Below are 16,805 nucleotides of genomic sequence, written 5' to 3' on the forward strand. Positions count from 1 at the left end.
GGTCATAGAGACTTGGGGCTGGGCTCTTTTGACTCTGCCTATCAAGCCGCCAATAAGTAGTGACTTCATGGCCACGCCCTAGCAACCAATTACAGCACCCTAGCAACCGAGTCCGGTGTTTTGCCACTGCAAGCACCATTCACATTTTCTTCAGGAAATGTACATTCTAGTTAATGGTGCTTGCCATAGGCAAAGCTCCATTCTTATTATTGCTCATACTTATTATTATAATTATTTTTCTGGACAAAAGTTTGGCGCGCTACTCCTCCCACAGTTTTTGTCCTAGACCAATGAATCAGGTGTCAAATCGACTGGCTTATTGAGGAGACCTGTGCTATGACTTTTATAAGCGATCGGGTGTACGATGTTCGTCCAGCGGGCGAAAAAGTAGCGAAAAAAATCCCATAGACTTTGCATTGCGACAAATTTTGACGAGTTATTGCTCCGAGTGAGAATTTCGTAGAAACATGTGGGTTACCACGTTTGAAGAGGCTAGCAAGCTCTGTCAGGCCATACCTCAAAACTGGGTGTAAGTTGTACCCCTGGGGCGCAAGAGCTGCCCAAAGTTGCCCCATAGACATACTATGGTGAAGCCGTGCCCATGAACCAGGAAGTACTGTGTTTTTCCTACTATGGGAAATTACATAGGGATTTTGTATTGAACATAACTCTGGATCACAATGTCTTAGAGACAAGGGGGTGGGCTCATTTTACTCAGGCAACCAATCAGTCTCTCAGGATCATTGTGAAGCTATCAAGCCACGCCCTAGCAACCATATAGAGCACCATAGCAACAAGTTCCATAGACTTCCATTGAAAAAGATCAAATGAATATCTTTGGATAGGAGTGTCATAGAAACATGAGGGTGGGCTCATTTGACTCGGGGCAGCAAACGGCCAATCACGAATCACCTTCAACACTTCATAGCCACGCCCTAGCAACCATTTAGAGCACCCTAGCAACCCAAAGCATAGAGGGGATATCTTCAAATCTGAATATCATACAGGCATGGGGGTTGGTTTATATCATTCATACTGGCAAGCAGCCTTTGATGTATCATCATTGGCAGCTGCCAAGCCACTCCCTAGCAACCAAACAGAGTACCCTAGCAACCGTTTTTCAAGATGTATATCTCTGCATCAGAACATCGTACAGACATGGGGGTTGGTTTATATTGTCAAGCAGCCTTTGGAGTATCATCATTGGCAGCTGCCAAGCCACTCCCTAGCAACCAAACAGAGTACCCTAGCAACTGTTTAGCAAGACCTATATCTCTGCATCAGAGCATCATAGAGACATGGCGGTTGGCTCTTTTGACTCATGCTAGCAATCTGGACTTCCAACATGATACACATGCTAGCAGTGAATAGCTACATGCTAATAGTGATTAGCTTAGGGTTTAAACATGACACAAACTAGTGAAAATGTGTTAGCATGATGATAGTAGCATGCTAATCATGTTAGCAAACATGCTAATCATGTTAGCATGTTGTTAACATTATGCTAACATGGTTAGCATCTTGCTAAAAACATGTTAACAGTATGCTACGGGTGTTAACATCATGGTGGCAACATGCTAATCATGTTAGCATGTTGCTAGCATTATGCTAACATGATTAGCATCTTGGTAAACACATCCTAGCAATATGCTAAGGGTGTTAGCATCATGCTACCATCATGCTAATCAAGAGTGCCGAGTTTTGCCACTGCAAGCACCATTCACATTTTCTTCAGGAAATGTACATTCTAGTATTGTAATTACTATTCACCTCAACAAAACTTTGGCGCGTAACTTGTCCCGCACCGTTTGTCGTAGACCCACGAATGAGGTGTCAAATCGACCGGCTTATTGAGGAGGGGTGTGCTATGACTTTTCTAAGCGATCGGGTGTACGATGTTCGCACAGTGTACGAAAAAACGGCTGAAAAATCTCCCATAGACATAACATGGGGGCCAAATCTGTGAGATCATATCTTTGGTTTAGAAGGTCATAGAGACTTGGGGCTGGGCTCTTTTGACTCGGCCAGCCAATAAGTAGTGACACAGCAACTTCATAGCCACGCCCTAGCAACCAATTACCGCACCCTAGCAACCGAGTCCGGTGTTTTGCCACTGCAAGCACCATTCACATTTTCTTCAGGAAATGTACATTCTAGTATTGTAATTACTATTCACCTGAACAAAACTTTGTCGCGTAACTCGTCCCGCACCGTTTGTCGTAGACCCATGAATGAGGTGTCAAATCGACCGGCTTATCGAGGAGAGGTGTGCTATGACTTTTCTAAGCGATCGTGTGTACGATGTCCGCACAGCGTACGAAAAAACGGCTGAAAAAACTCCCATAGACTGAACATTGGGTCAAAATCTGTGAGATCATATCTATGGATCAGAAGGTCATAGAGACTTGGGGCTGGGCTCTTTTGATTCGGCCAGCCAATAAGTAGTGACACAGCAACTTCATAGCGACGCCCTAGCAACCAATTACATCACCCTAGCAACTGGGGCCGAATTTTACCACTGCAAGCACCATTCACATTTTCTTCAGGAAATGTACATTCTAGTTAATGGTGCTTGCCAAAGGCAAAGCTCCATTCTTATTCTCCTGCATACTTATTATTATTAATGGTGCTTGCCAAAGGCAAAGCTCCATTCTTATTCTTCTGCATACTTATTATTAATGGTGCTTGCCAAAGGCAAAGCTCCATTCTTATTCTTCTGCATACTTATTATTCTTCTTCTTCTTCTTCTGGACACAATTTCTGCGCGCTACTCCTCCCGCAGTTTTTGTCATAGACCCATGAATGAGGTGTCAAATCGACCGGCTCATTGAGGACAGGTGTGCTATGACTTTTATAAGCGATCGGGTGTACGATGTTCGTCCGGCGGGCGAAAAAGTAGCGAAAAAAATCCCATAGACTTTGCATTGGGACAAACTTTGATGAGTAATAGCTCCTAACGAGAATTTCATAGAAACATGTGGGTTACCACGTTTGAAGAGCCTGATAGGCTCTCTCAGACCATACCTCAAAATGGGGTGTAAGTTGTACCCCTGGGGCGCAAGAGCTGCCCAAAGTTGCCCCATAGACATACTATGGTGAAGCCGTGCCCATGAACCAGGAAGTACTGTGTTTTTCCTACTATGGGAAATTACATAGGGATTTTGTATTGAACATAACTCTGGATCACAATGTCATAGAGACAAGGGGGTGGGCTCATTTTACTCAGGCAACCAATCAGTCTCTCAGGATCATTGTAAAGCTATCAAGCCACGCCCTAGCAACCATATAGAGAACCATAGCAACAAGTTCCATAGACTTCCATTGAAAAAGATCAAAGGAATATCTTTGGATAGGAGTGTCATAGAAACATGAGGGTGGGCTCATTTGACTCGAGGCAGCAAACCGCCAATCACAAATCACCTTAAAGACATCATAGCCACGCCTTAGCAACCATATAGAGCACCCTAGCAACCCAAAGCATAGGCAGATATCTTCAAATCTGAATATCATAGAGGCATGGGGGTTGGTTTATATCATTCATACTGGCAAGCAGCCTTTGGTGTATCATCATTGGTTGCTGCCAAGCCACTCCTTAGCAACCAAACAGAGTACCCTAGCAACCATTTTGCAAGATCTATATCTCTGCGTCAGAACATCGTACAGACATGGGGGTTGGTTTATATTGTCAAGCAGCCTTTGGAGTATCATCATTGGCAGCTGCCAAGCCACTCCCTAGCAACCAAACAGAGTACCCTAGCAACCGTTTTGAAACACCTATATTTCTGCATCAGAACATTATAGAGACATGGCGGTTGGCTCTTTTGACTCATGCTAGCAAACTGGACTTCCACCATGCTACACATGCTAGCAGTGAATAGCTACATGCTAATAGTGATTAGCTTAAGGTTTAAACATGACACAAACTAGTAAAAATGTGTTAGAATAATGCTAGTGGCATGTTAATTGTGTTAGCATGATGCTTAGTAGCATGATAATCATGTTAGCATCATGTTAGCAAACATGCTAATCATGTTAGCATCTTGTTAAATACATGCTAACAACATGGTAATCATGCTAGCATCATGCTAGCATTATGCTAATGATGTTAGCATGTTGCTTAAGATTATGCTAACATGATTAGCATCTTGTTAAAATCATGCTAAGAACATGGTAATCATGCTAGCATCATGCTAAGCATTATGCTAATCATGTTAGCATGTTTGCTAGCATTATGCTAACATGATTAGCATCTTGTTTAAAACATGCTAACAAAGCATGTTAAGGGTGTTAAGATCATGCTAGCAACATGCTAATCATGTTAGCATGTTGTTAACATAATGCTAACATGATTAGCATCTTGTTAAAATAATGCTAAGCAACATGGTAATCATGCTAGCATCATGCTAGTATTATGCTAATCATGTTAGCATTTTGCTAGCATTATGCTAACATGACTAGCATTTTGTTTAAAACATGCTAGCAAGCATGCTTAGGGTGTTAGCATCATGCTAAGAACATGCTAATCATGTTAGCATTTTGCTAAAAACATCCTAGCAGGACGGTAATTATGTTAGCATCATGCTAATCAAGAGTGCCGAGTTTTGCCACTGCAAGCACCATTCACATTTTCTTCAGGAAATGTACATTCTAGTATTGTAATTACTATTCACCTGAACAAAACTTTGGCGTGTAACTCGTCCCGCACCGTTTGTCGTAGACCCACATATGAGGTGTCAAATCGACCGGCTTATTGAGGAGAGGTGTGCTATGACTTTTCTAAGCGATCGGGTGTACGATGTTCGCACAGTGTACGAAAAAACGGCTGAAAAAACTCCCATAGACTTAACATTGGGTCAAAATCTGTGAGATCATATCTTTGGATCAGAAGGTCATAGAGACTTGGGGCTGGGCTCTTTTGATTCGGCCAGCCAATAAGTAGTGGCACAGCAACTTCATAGCCACGCCCTAGCAACCAATTACAGCACCCTAGCAACCGGTGCCGATTTTTGCCACTGCAAGCACCATTCACATTTTCTTCAGGAAATGTACATTCTAGTTCTTCTTCTTCTTCTTCTGGACACAATTTCTGCGCGCTACTCCTCCCGCAGTTTTTGTCATAGACCCATGAATGAGGTGTCAAATCGACCGGCTCATTGAGGACAGGTGTGCTATGACTTTTATAAGCGATCGGACCAACGATGTTCGCACAGCGGACGAAAAAGCGGCCAAAAAAGTCCCATTGACTTACATTGAAAAATTCAAATTCACGAACATTCCGTCTCTCTCAACTGTCACTTTCTCACACACACTCACACATGCAGGCCCTTAAAAGCCTTTCTCTCTCAGACACAGACACTCATTTTCTTCCACTTTTATTTCTGCGCGCTACTCCTCCCGCAGCGTTTGTCCTAGACCCATGAATGAGGTGTCAAATCGACCGGCTCATTGAGGAGATATGTGTTATGATTTTTATAAGCGATCGGACCAACGATGTTCGCACAGGGGGGCGAAAAGCGGCCAAAAAAGTCCCATTGACTTTCAATGGCGGAATCTTCAGAAATTTGAATTTCAACTGTCACTTTCTCACACACACTCACACACGCAGGCCCTTAGAAGCCTTTCTCTCTCAGACACAGACACTCATTTTCTTCCACTTTTATTTCTGTGCGCTACTCCTCCCGCAGCGTTTGTCCTAGACCCATGAATGAGGTGTCAAATCGATCGGCTCATTGAGGAGAGCTGTGCTATGACTTTTATAAGCGATCGGGTGTACGATGTTCGTCAGGCGGGCGAAAAAGTAGCGAAAAAAATCCCATAGACTTTGCATTGCGACAAACTTTGACGAGTCATTGTTCCGAGCGAGAATTTCGTAGAAACATGTGGGTTACCACGTTTGAAGAGGCTGGCAAGCTCTGTCAGCCCATACCTCAATATGGGGTGTAAGTTGTACCCCTGGGGCGCAAGAGCTGCCCAAAATTGCCCCATAGACATACTATGGTGAAGCCGTGCCCATGAACCAGGAAGTACTGTGTTTTTCCTACTATGGGAAATTACATAGGGATTTTGTATTGAACATAACTCTGGATTGCAGTGTCATAGAGACAAGGGGGTGGGCTCATTTTACTCAGGCAACCAATCAGTCTCTCCGGATCATTGTGAAGCTATCAAGCCACGCCCTAGCAACCATATAGAGCACCTTAGTAACATGCTCCATAGACTTCCATTGAAAAAGATCAAAGGAATATCTTTGGATAGGAGTGTCGTACAAACATGAGGGTGGGCTCATTTGACTCGAGGCAGCAAACTGCCAATCACAAATCACCTTAAAGACATCATAGCCACGCCTTAGCAACCATTTAGAGCACCCTAGCAACCCAAAGCATAGGCAGATATCTTCAAATCTGAATATCATAGAGGCATAGGGGTTGGTTTATAGCATTCATACTGGCAAGCAGCCTTTGGTTTATCATTACTGGCAGCTGCCAAGCCACTCCCTAGCAACCAAACAGAGTACCTTAGCAACCGTTTAGCAAAATATCTATATCTCTGCATCAGAGCATCATAGAGACATGGCGGTTGGCTCTTTTGACTCATGCTAGCAAACTGGACTTCCAACATGCTACACATGCTAGCAGTTAATAGCTACATGCTAATAGTGATTAGCTAAGTGCTAAAGTGGGCTGAGAACACGCCAGGAACTCTATAGAAACTCCACAGTAACTATCTGTGACAACTACCAACCACCTAGCAACACCCTAGCAACCACCCAGGTTACCATAGCAACCGCCTAGCAACCACCCAGAACACCATAGCAACCGCCTAGCAACACCTTAGCAACCACCCCAAGTACCTTAGCAACCGCCTAGCAACCGAGTGTCGAATTTTGCCACTGCAAGCACCATTCACATTTTCTTCAGGAAATGTACATTCTAGTTATTATTATTATTATTATTATTATTATTATTATTATTATTATTCCACACAAAATTTTGGCGCGCTACTCCTCCCGCAGCTTTTGTCCTAGACCCATGAATGAGGTGTCAAATCGACCGGCTTATTGAGGAGAGGTGTGCTATGACTTTTATAAGCGATCGGGTGTACGATGTTCGTCCGACGGGCGAAAAATCGGGCGAAAAATCCCATAGACTTAACATTGGGACGAACTTTGACAAGTCATAACTCTGGATCACAATGTCATAGAGACAAGGGGGTGGGCTCATTTTACTCAGGCAACCAATCAGTCTATCAAGATAATTTTAAAGCTATCAAGCCAGGCCCTAGCAACCATAGAGAGTACCTTAGCAACAAGTTCCATAGACTTCCATTGAAAAAGATCAAAGGAATATCTTTGGATAGGAGTGTCATAGAAACATGAGGGTGGGCTCATTTGACTCGGGGCAGCAAACGGCCAATCACGAATCACCTTCAAGATATCATAGCCACGCCCTAGCAACTATTTAGAGCACCCTAGCAACTCAAAGCATAGAGGGGATATCTTCAAATCTGAACATCATAGAGGAATGGGGGTTGGTTTATATCATTCATACTGGCAAGCAGCCTTTGGTTTATCATTACTGGCAGCTGCCAAGCCACTCCCTAGCAACCAAACAGAGTACCCTAGCAACCGTTTTGCAAGATCTATATCTCTGCATCAGAACATCGTAGAGACATGGGTGTTGGTTTATATTGTCAAGCAGCCTTTTGAGTATCATCATTGGTAGCTACCAAGCCACTCCCTAGCAACCAAACAGAGTACCCTAGCAACCGTTTTGAAACACCTATATTTCTGCATCAGAACATTATAGAGACATGGCGGTTGGCTCTTTTGACTCATGCTAGCAAACTGGACTTCCACCATGCTACACATGCTAGCAGTGAATAGCTACATGCTAATAGTGATTAGCTTAAGGTTTAAACATGACACAAACTAGTAAAAATGTGTTAGAATAATGCTAGTGGCATGTTAATTGTGTTAGCATGATGCTTAGTAGCATGCTAATCATGTTAGCATCATGTTAGCAAACATGCTAATCATGTTAGCATCTTGTTAAATACATGCTAACAACATGGTAATCATGCTAGCATCATGCTAGCATTATGCTAATGATGTTAGCATGTTGCTAACATTATGCTAACATGATTAGCATCTTGTTAAAATCATGCTAAAAACATGGTAATCATGCTAGATCATGCCAAGATTATGCTAATCATGTTAGCATGTTTGCTAGCATTATGCTAACATGATTAGCATTTTGTTTAAAACATGCTAAGCAGCATGCTAAGGGTGTTAAGCATCATGCCAAGAACATGCTAATCATGTTAGCATGTTGCTAACATAATGCTAACATTATTAGCATTTGGTTAAAATAATGCTAGCAACATGGTAATCATGCTAGCATCATGCCAAGATTATGCTAATCATGTTAGCATGTTGCTAGCATTATGCTAACATGACTAGCATTTTGTTTAAAAAATGCTAGCAGCATGCTTAGGGTGTTAAGATCATGCTAAAGAACATGCTAATCATGTTAGCATCTTGTTAAAAACATGCTAAAGAAATGGTAATCATGCTAAGCATCATGTTACCATTATGCTAATCATGTTAGCATGTTGCTAGCATTATGCTAACATGATTAGCATCTTGTTAAAAACATGCTAACAACATGGTAATCATGCTAGCATCATGCTAGCATTATGCTAATCATGTTAGCATGTTGCTAACATTATGCTAACATGATTAGCATCTTTCTAAAAACATGCTAGCAGCATGCTAAGGGTGTTAGCATAATGCTAGCAACATGCTAATCATGTTAGCATTTTGCTAGCATTATGTTAACATGATTCGCATCTTTCTAAAAACATGTTAGCAGGATGCTAAGGGTGTTAGCATAATGCTAGCAACATGCTAATCATGTTAGCATCTTGCTAAAAACATCCTAGCAGGACGGTAATTATGTTAGCATAATGCTAATCAAGAGTGCCGAGTTTTGCCACTGCAAGCACCATTCACATTTTCTTCAGGAAATGTACATTCTAGTATTGTAATTACTATTCACCTCAACAAAACTTTGGCGCGTAACTTGTCCCGCACCGTTTGTCGTAGACCCACGAATGAGGTGTCAAATCGACCGGCTTATTGAGGAGGGGTGTGCTATGACTTTTCTAAGCGATCGGGTGTACGATGTTCGCACAGTGTACGAAAAAACGGCTGAAAAATCTCCCATAGACATAACATGGGGGCCAAATCTGTGAGATCATATCTTTGGTTTAGAAGGTCATAGAGACTTGGGGCTGGGCTCTTTTGACTCGGCCAGCCAATAAGTAGTGACACAGCAACTTCATAGCCACGCCCTAGCAACCAATTACCGCACCCTAGCAACCGAGTCCGGTGTTTTGCCACTGCAAGCACCATTCACATTTTCTTCAGGAAATGTACATTCTAGTATTGTAATTACTATTCACCTGAACAAAACTTTGGCGCGTAACTCGTCCCGCACCGTTTGTCGTAGACCCATGAATGAGGTGTCAAATCGACCGGCTTATCGAGGAGAGGTGTGCTATGACTTTTCTAAGTGATCGTGTGTACGATGTCCGCACAGCGTACGAAAAAACGGCTGAAAAAACTCCCATAGACTGAACATTGGGTCAAAATCTGTGAGATCATATCTATGGATCAGAAGGTCATAGAGACTTGGGGCTGGGCTCTTTTGATTCGGCCAGCCAATAAGTAGTGACACAGCAACTTCATAGCGACGCCCTAGCAACCAATTACATCACCCTAGCAACTGGGGCCGAATTTTACCACTGCAAGCACCATTCACATTTTCTTCAGGAAATGTACATTCTAGTATTGTAATTACTATTCACCTGAACAAAACTTTGGCGCGTAACTCGTCCCGCAACGTTTGTCGTAGACCCACGAATGAGGTGTCAAATCGACCGGCTTATTGAGGAGAGGTGTGCTACGACTTTTCTAAGCGATCGGGTGTACGATGTTCGCACAGCATACGAAAAAACGGCTGAAAAAACTCCCATAGACTTAACATGGGGGCCAAATCTGTGAGATCATATCTTTGGTTTAGAAGGTCATAGAGATTTGGGGCTGGGCTCTTTTGACTCGGCCTATCAAGCCGCCAATAACTAGTGACTTCATGGCCACGCCCTAGCAACCAATTACAGCACCCTAGCAACCGGGTGCCGAATTTTGCCACTGCAAGCACCATTCACATTTTCTTCAGGAAATGTACATTCTAGTTAATGGTGCTTGCCAAAGGCAAAGCTCCATTCTTATTCTCCTGCATACTTATTATTCTTCTTCTTCTTCTTCTTCTTCCACTTTTTTTTCTGCGCGCTACTCCTCCCGCAGTTTTTGTCCTAGACCCATGAATGAGGTGTCAAATCGACCGGCTCATTGAGGAGAGGTGTGCTATGACTTTTATAAGCGATCGGGTGTACGATGTTCGTCCGGCGGGCGAAAAAGTAGCGAAAAAAATCCCATAGACTTAACATTGGAACGAACTTTGACAAGTCATAACTCTGGATCACAATGTCATAGAGACAAGGGGGTGGTCTCATTTTACTCAGGCAACCAATCAGTCTCTCAGGAAAACTTTGAAGATATCAAGCCACGCCCTAGCAACCATTTAGAGCACCTTAGTAACAAGCTTCATAGACTTCCATTGAAAAAGTTCAAATGAATATCTTTGGATAGAAGTGTCGTACAAACAAGAGGGTGGGCTCATTTGACTCGAGGCAGCAAACCGCCAATCACAAATCACCTTAAAGACATCATAGCCACGCCTTAGCAACCATTTAGAGCACCCTAGCAACCCAAAGCATAGGCAGATATCTTCAAATCTGAATATCATAGAGGCATGGGGGTTGGTTTATATCATTCATACTGGCAAGCAGCCTTTGGAGTATCATCATTGGTAGCTGCCAAGCCACTCCCTAGCAACCAAACAGAGTACCCTAGCAACCATTATTCAACATCTATATTTCTGCATCAGAACATCGTAAAGACATGGGTGTTGGTTTATATTGTCAAGCAGCCTTTGGAGTATCATCATTGGTAGCTACCAAGCCACTCCCTAGTAACCAAACAGAGTACCCTAGCAACCATTTAGCAAGATCTATATCTCTGCATCAGAACATCGTAGAGACATGGGTGTTGGTTTATATTGTCAAGCAGCCTTTGGAGTATCATCATTGGTAGCTACCAAGCCACTCCCTAGCAACCAAACAGAGTACCCTAGTAACCGTTTTGCAAGATCTATATCTCTGCATCAGAGCATCATAGAGACATGGCGGTTGGCTCTTTTGACTCATGCTAGCAAACTGGACTTCCAACATGCTACACATGCTAGCAGTGAATAGCTACATGCTAATAGTGATTAGCTTAGGGTTTAAACATGACACAAACTAGTAAAAATGTGTTAGCATAATGCTGGTAACATGCTAACTGTGTTAGCATCATGCTAGTAGCATGCTAATCATGTTAGCATCATGCTAAGAACATGCTAATTATGTTAGCATCTTGTTAAAAACATGCTAACAACATGGTAATCATGGTAGCATCATGCTAAGATTATGTTAATCATGTTAGCATGTTGCTAACATAATGCTAACATGATTAGCATCTTTCTAAAAACAAGCTAGCAGCATGCTAAGGGTGTTAAGATTATACAAGCATCATGCTAATCATGTTAGCATGTTGCTAGCATTATGCTAACATGATTAGCATCTTTCTAAAAACATGTTAGCAGCATGCTAAGGGTGTTAGCATAATGCTAGCAACATGCTAATCATGTTAGCATCTTGCTAAAAACATCCTAGCTGGACGGTAATTATGTTAGCATCATGTTAATCAAGAGTGCCGAGTTTTGCCACTGCAAGCACCATTCACATTTTCTTCAGGAAATGTACATTCTAGTTAATGGTGCTTGCCAAAGGCAAAGCTCCATTCTTATTCTCCTGCATACTTATTATTATTCTTCTTCTTCTTCTTCCACTTTTTTTTCTGCGCGCTACTCCTCCCGCAGTTTTTGTCCTAGACCCATGAATGAGGTGTCAAATCGACCGGCTCATTGAGGAGAGGTGTGCTATGACTTTTATAAGCGATCGGGTGTACGATGTTCGTCCGGCGGGCGAAAAAGTAGCCATAGACTTAACATTGGAACGAACTTTGACAAGTCATAACTCTGGATCACAATGTCATAGAGACAAGGGGGTGGTCTCATTTTACTCAGGCAACCAATCAGTCTCTCAGGAAAACTTTGAAGATATCAAGCCACGCCCTAGCAACCATTTAGAGCACCTTAGTAACAAGCTTCATAGACTTCCATTGAAAAAGTTCAAATGAATATCTTTGGATAGAAGTGTCGTACAAACAAGAGGGTGGGCTCATTTGACTCGAGGCAGCAAACCGCCAATCACAAATCACCTTAAAGACATCATAGCCACGCCTTAGCAACCATTTAGAGCACCCTAGCAACCCAAAGCATAGGCAGATATCTTCAAATCTGAATATCATAGAGGCATGGGGGTTGGTTTATATCATTCATACTGGCAAGCAGCCTTTGGAGTATCATCATTGGTAGCTGCCAAGCCACTCCCTAGCAACCAAACAGAGTACCCTAGCAACCATTATTCAACATCTATATTTCTGCATCAGAACATCGTAAAGACATGGGTGTTGGTTTATATTGTCAAGCAGCCTTTGGAGTATCATCATTGGTAGCTACCAAGCCACTCCCTAGTAACCAAACAGAGTACCCTAGCAACCATTTAGCAAGATCTATATCTCTGCATCAGAACATCGTAGAGACATGGGTGTTGGTTTATATTGTCAAGCAGCCTTTGGAGTATCATCATTGGTAGCTACCAAGCCACTCCCTAGCAACCAAACAGAGTACCCTAGTAACCGTTTTGCAAGATCTATATCTCTGCATCAGAGCATCATAGAGACATGGCGGTTGGCTCTTTTGACTCATAATAGCAAACTGGACTTCCAACATGCTACACATGCTATCAGTGAATAGCTATATGCTAATAGTGATTAGCTTAGGGTTTAAACATGACACAAACTAGTAAAAATGTGTTAGCATAATGCTGGTAACATGCTAACTGTGTTAGCATCATGCTAGTAGCATGCTATTCATGTTAGCATCATGCTAGCAAACATGCTAATTATGTTAGAATCTTGTTAAAAACATGCTAACAACATGGTAATCATGGTAGCATCATGCTAAGATTATGTTAATCATGTTAGCATGTTGCTAACATAATGCTAACATGATTAGCATCTTTCTAAAAACAAGCTAGCAGCATGCTAAGGGTGTTAAGATTATGCTAGCAACATGCTAATCTTGTTAGCATGTTGCGAGCATTATGCTAACATGATTAGCATCTTTCTAAAAACATGTTAGCAGCATGCTAAGGGTGTTAAGATAATGCCAAGCAACATGCTAATCATGTTAGCATCTTGCTAAAAACATCCTAGCTGGACGGTAATTATGTTAGCATCATGTTAATCAAGAGTGCCGAGTTTTGCCACTGCAAGCACCATTCACATTTTCTTCAGGAAATGTACATTCTAGTATTGTAATTACTATTCACCTGAACAAAACTTTGGCGCGTAACTCGTCCCGCACCGTTTGTCGTAGACCTATGAATGAGGTGTCAAATCGACCGGCTTATCGAGGAGAGGTGTGCTATGACTTTTCTAAGCGATCGTGTGTACGATGTCTGCACAGCGTACGAAAAAACGGCTGAAAAAACTCCCATAGACTTAACATTGGGTCAAAATCTGTGAGATCATATCTATGGATCAGAAGGTCATAGAGACTTGGGGCTGGGCTCTTTTGATTCGGCCAGCCAATAAGTAGTGACACAGCAACTTCATAGCGACGCCCTAGCAACCAATTACATCACCCTAGCAACTGGGGCCGAATTTTACCACTGCAAGCACCATTCACATTTTCTTCAGGAAATGTACATTCTAGTTTATATTATTATTACCTTTTAATTTGGTAAGAATCCAAAATTTTTATTTTTTTTTTTTTAAATGTTCAATCACATTGATAAATCGGTTATTCTCCGTGAGCTCAATTATGTGATGACAGATCTTTAATGGGAGCGCTGCTTGCTTTCTGTTTATAACACATTGACATTAAGAATAAAAGGTTTGTTTTTCATGCTGCTCGGCAACTTACACACTGCAAAGTTTGAGGAATGTCAACTGCATTTCATCATGGAAAAATAAGGTTACTTTGTTTTTTACTTGCGCCTTTGATGGCGTTCACGAACACAAAGTGCTCGACACATGCGCACTAGAGAGATTCATGCTTGTCTAGTCTTTTTCGCTCAAATAGTTACAATAAAATGTCTTGTACTTGTTTAAAATTAGAGTTGCTGGTATCTTTTAATCCCCTCAAACAAGCGCTCTTCAACACGGTCGGCTATTGTGTTTGTTGTTACTCTTACTCCGTCTTATCCGTTTCTTTTCAGACTGAAACAACAGCCCGTTTCAGTGCTGACACCTTGTGGACAAACTAAATTAGTGCAAAAAGTATTCAATGCGCGCGTGCAAAGTGCCTTCAGTTTATATTGTTCTTTGCGGTTAGAAAAACTGTGCTGCGCGCGTACACTAGACGCGTTCTCTGCTGATGATTACAGCGTCATGCGCACTGTACGCCTACCCTTGTGTACGTGTAAAAAAAACGAAGTAATATTCACGCTAATTTTAGACGCAAATTATAATAAATATACATTTATATGTAGCATGATGCGGGCCACAAATTTAATGCTGACGGGCCGGATGCGGCCCGCGGGCCGCCTGTTGAGTACCCCTGCTATAGTGGATAAGTCTGGATAAATTCTTTTTAAATTTAAAATGATTGTACTATATTTCAGATATTTCAGGAAAAAAAAAAAATATATATATATATATATATATTATATTTAATATATATTATATTATATATAATAATATCATTTATTTTTTCTTAAAAATTTTGTAGTTGAGATTAATTCATGACACTAAACAATATTCTCCTCTGAATTATACACCATTTATTTATATACAACAATAATATTAGAAAAAAACATTTCTTTTTCAATCATTGTACTGTGTAATTTAAAAATAAGCAGATTAGTGCTCTGTTTGAGGACAATAAATTAAAGCATGTAATATATTGTATAACCAAAATATGGCATCAAATGCCTATATTTAAACATGGTTGGATAATTATTATTTTTTATTTATTTATTTTATTTTTTTTGCTGTTAGTGTGTTAAAGTATAATAATTTCATTTTATTCCACACTGTATTTGCATGTATATTTAAACATTATCAAAGACTACTTTCTGTCACAATTTAGATTTTATTTTTTGTTTTACAATGTTGACTGGTGTGGTTCACAGTCATAGGTGCACCAGCTGACTCCAGTTAATGTACCGTATTCAAATGACTTTGACATATTCGTTTAACATTCACCCAGTTAATGCATACTGTCCATCAAGCACAGCTGCTCTAAAGCCACCAGGGTGGCGGTATGAAATTCGGTAGACACATGTAACAGCCCAATACCTACAAAAAAGTCCCTGGGTGCAAAATCTGAAAACCCAATTGGAAGTGAGATATTTTGAATTTTCTCTGCAAAATGTTTGCAGTTTTTGCCATTTTCCAGATGTTGAACGCCTCCTAGAGCTTTAATCAGATCAACATCATATTCGGTCTGTCTAATCTAAAAGCTTCTGGTCCTGGCCTGAAGACATCTACATGACAATATTTAGTTACAGTTATAGCGCAACCTGTGGGCAACAGGAAATTATGTTTTATACTGTGATTAAGTCCTCATTGAGATTTAACCTGATCAACATCATATTCGGTCAGTCTAATCTTAAGGCCTTAGCGATGTTACATTGCAAAGATCTTGAGTTTTCGTTTGAAGGGTGTTTCTGTGGTGGCCTGACAAAGTTTGATGTTTCGCCATGAAAGAGGAAGCTGTTGTAACTCAGGCATGCAGTGTCCGATCTGCCCCAAACTTCACATGTGATAAGAGTCCTGGCCTGAAGACCTCTATGCCAATATTCAATTAGTCATAGCGCCACCTGCTGTCAACAGGAAATGGCATCCCTGAAATACGTTTAAATATATTTATAAGTACCAAACATGCTAGAAACACGTTAAATCATGCAGCACTTGGCTAAGTGCTAATGTATGCGATTAACGTCATGAAACAGGAAGTTGTTGTAACTCAGGCATACAGTGTCCGATCTGCTCCAAACTTTTGGTAATAGTCCTGGCCTGAAGACATATACATGGCAATATTCAGTTACAGTTAAAGTGCCACCTGTTTGCAGCAGGAAGTGCGGCATTTTGAAATGCCAAAATTACTTTGCCTTTTGGACCCAGCTCTCACAGGACTTATCATATCTGTTGGGCACTGATGTTTGACTCCACGCCTCTTTTTTTTTTTTTTTTTTTTTGTATGTACTGTTAGCCACTCTTACAGCATGGATCCAATGTTAATACTCTGAATTTATGGCACGCTGCTTTTGATATTATTGTCTGAACTTTTTTATTATTATTATTATTTATTTGTTTTAATTAATTTATTTTGTCTTCCTTCTACGTTTGTATTATATTTATATTTTTCTCGAAGTCTACCAGGGGTGGGATGGTTTGGGGTGGGTTGTAGATTTGTATAATTGTATTCTTGAATTTCTTTACTTAAAAAAAAAAAAAAAAAAAAAACCTCAATAAAAATTTAACTAAATGACTTTGCCACATTTCTCCTACA

The sequence above is a fragment of the Chanodichthys erythropterus genome, unplaced genomic scaffold (genome assembly GCF_024489055.1).
Source record: "Chanodichthys erythropterus isolate Z2021 unplaced genomic scaffold, ASM2448905v1 ctg001590_np12, whole genome shotgun sequence".
Lineage (NCBI taxonomy): Eukaryota > Metazoa > Chordata > Actinopteri > Cypriniformes > Xenocyprididae > Chanodichthys > Chanodichthys erythropterus.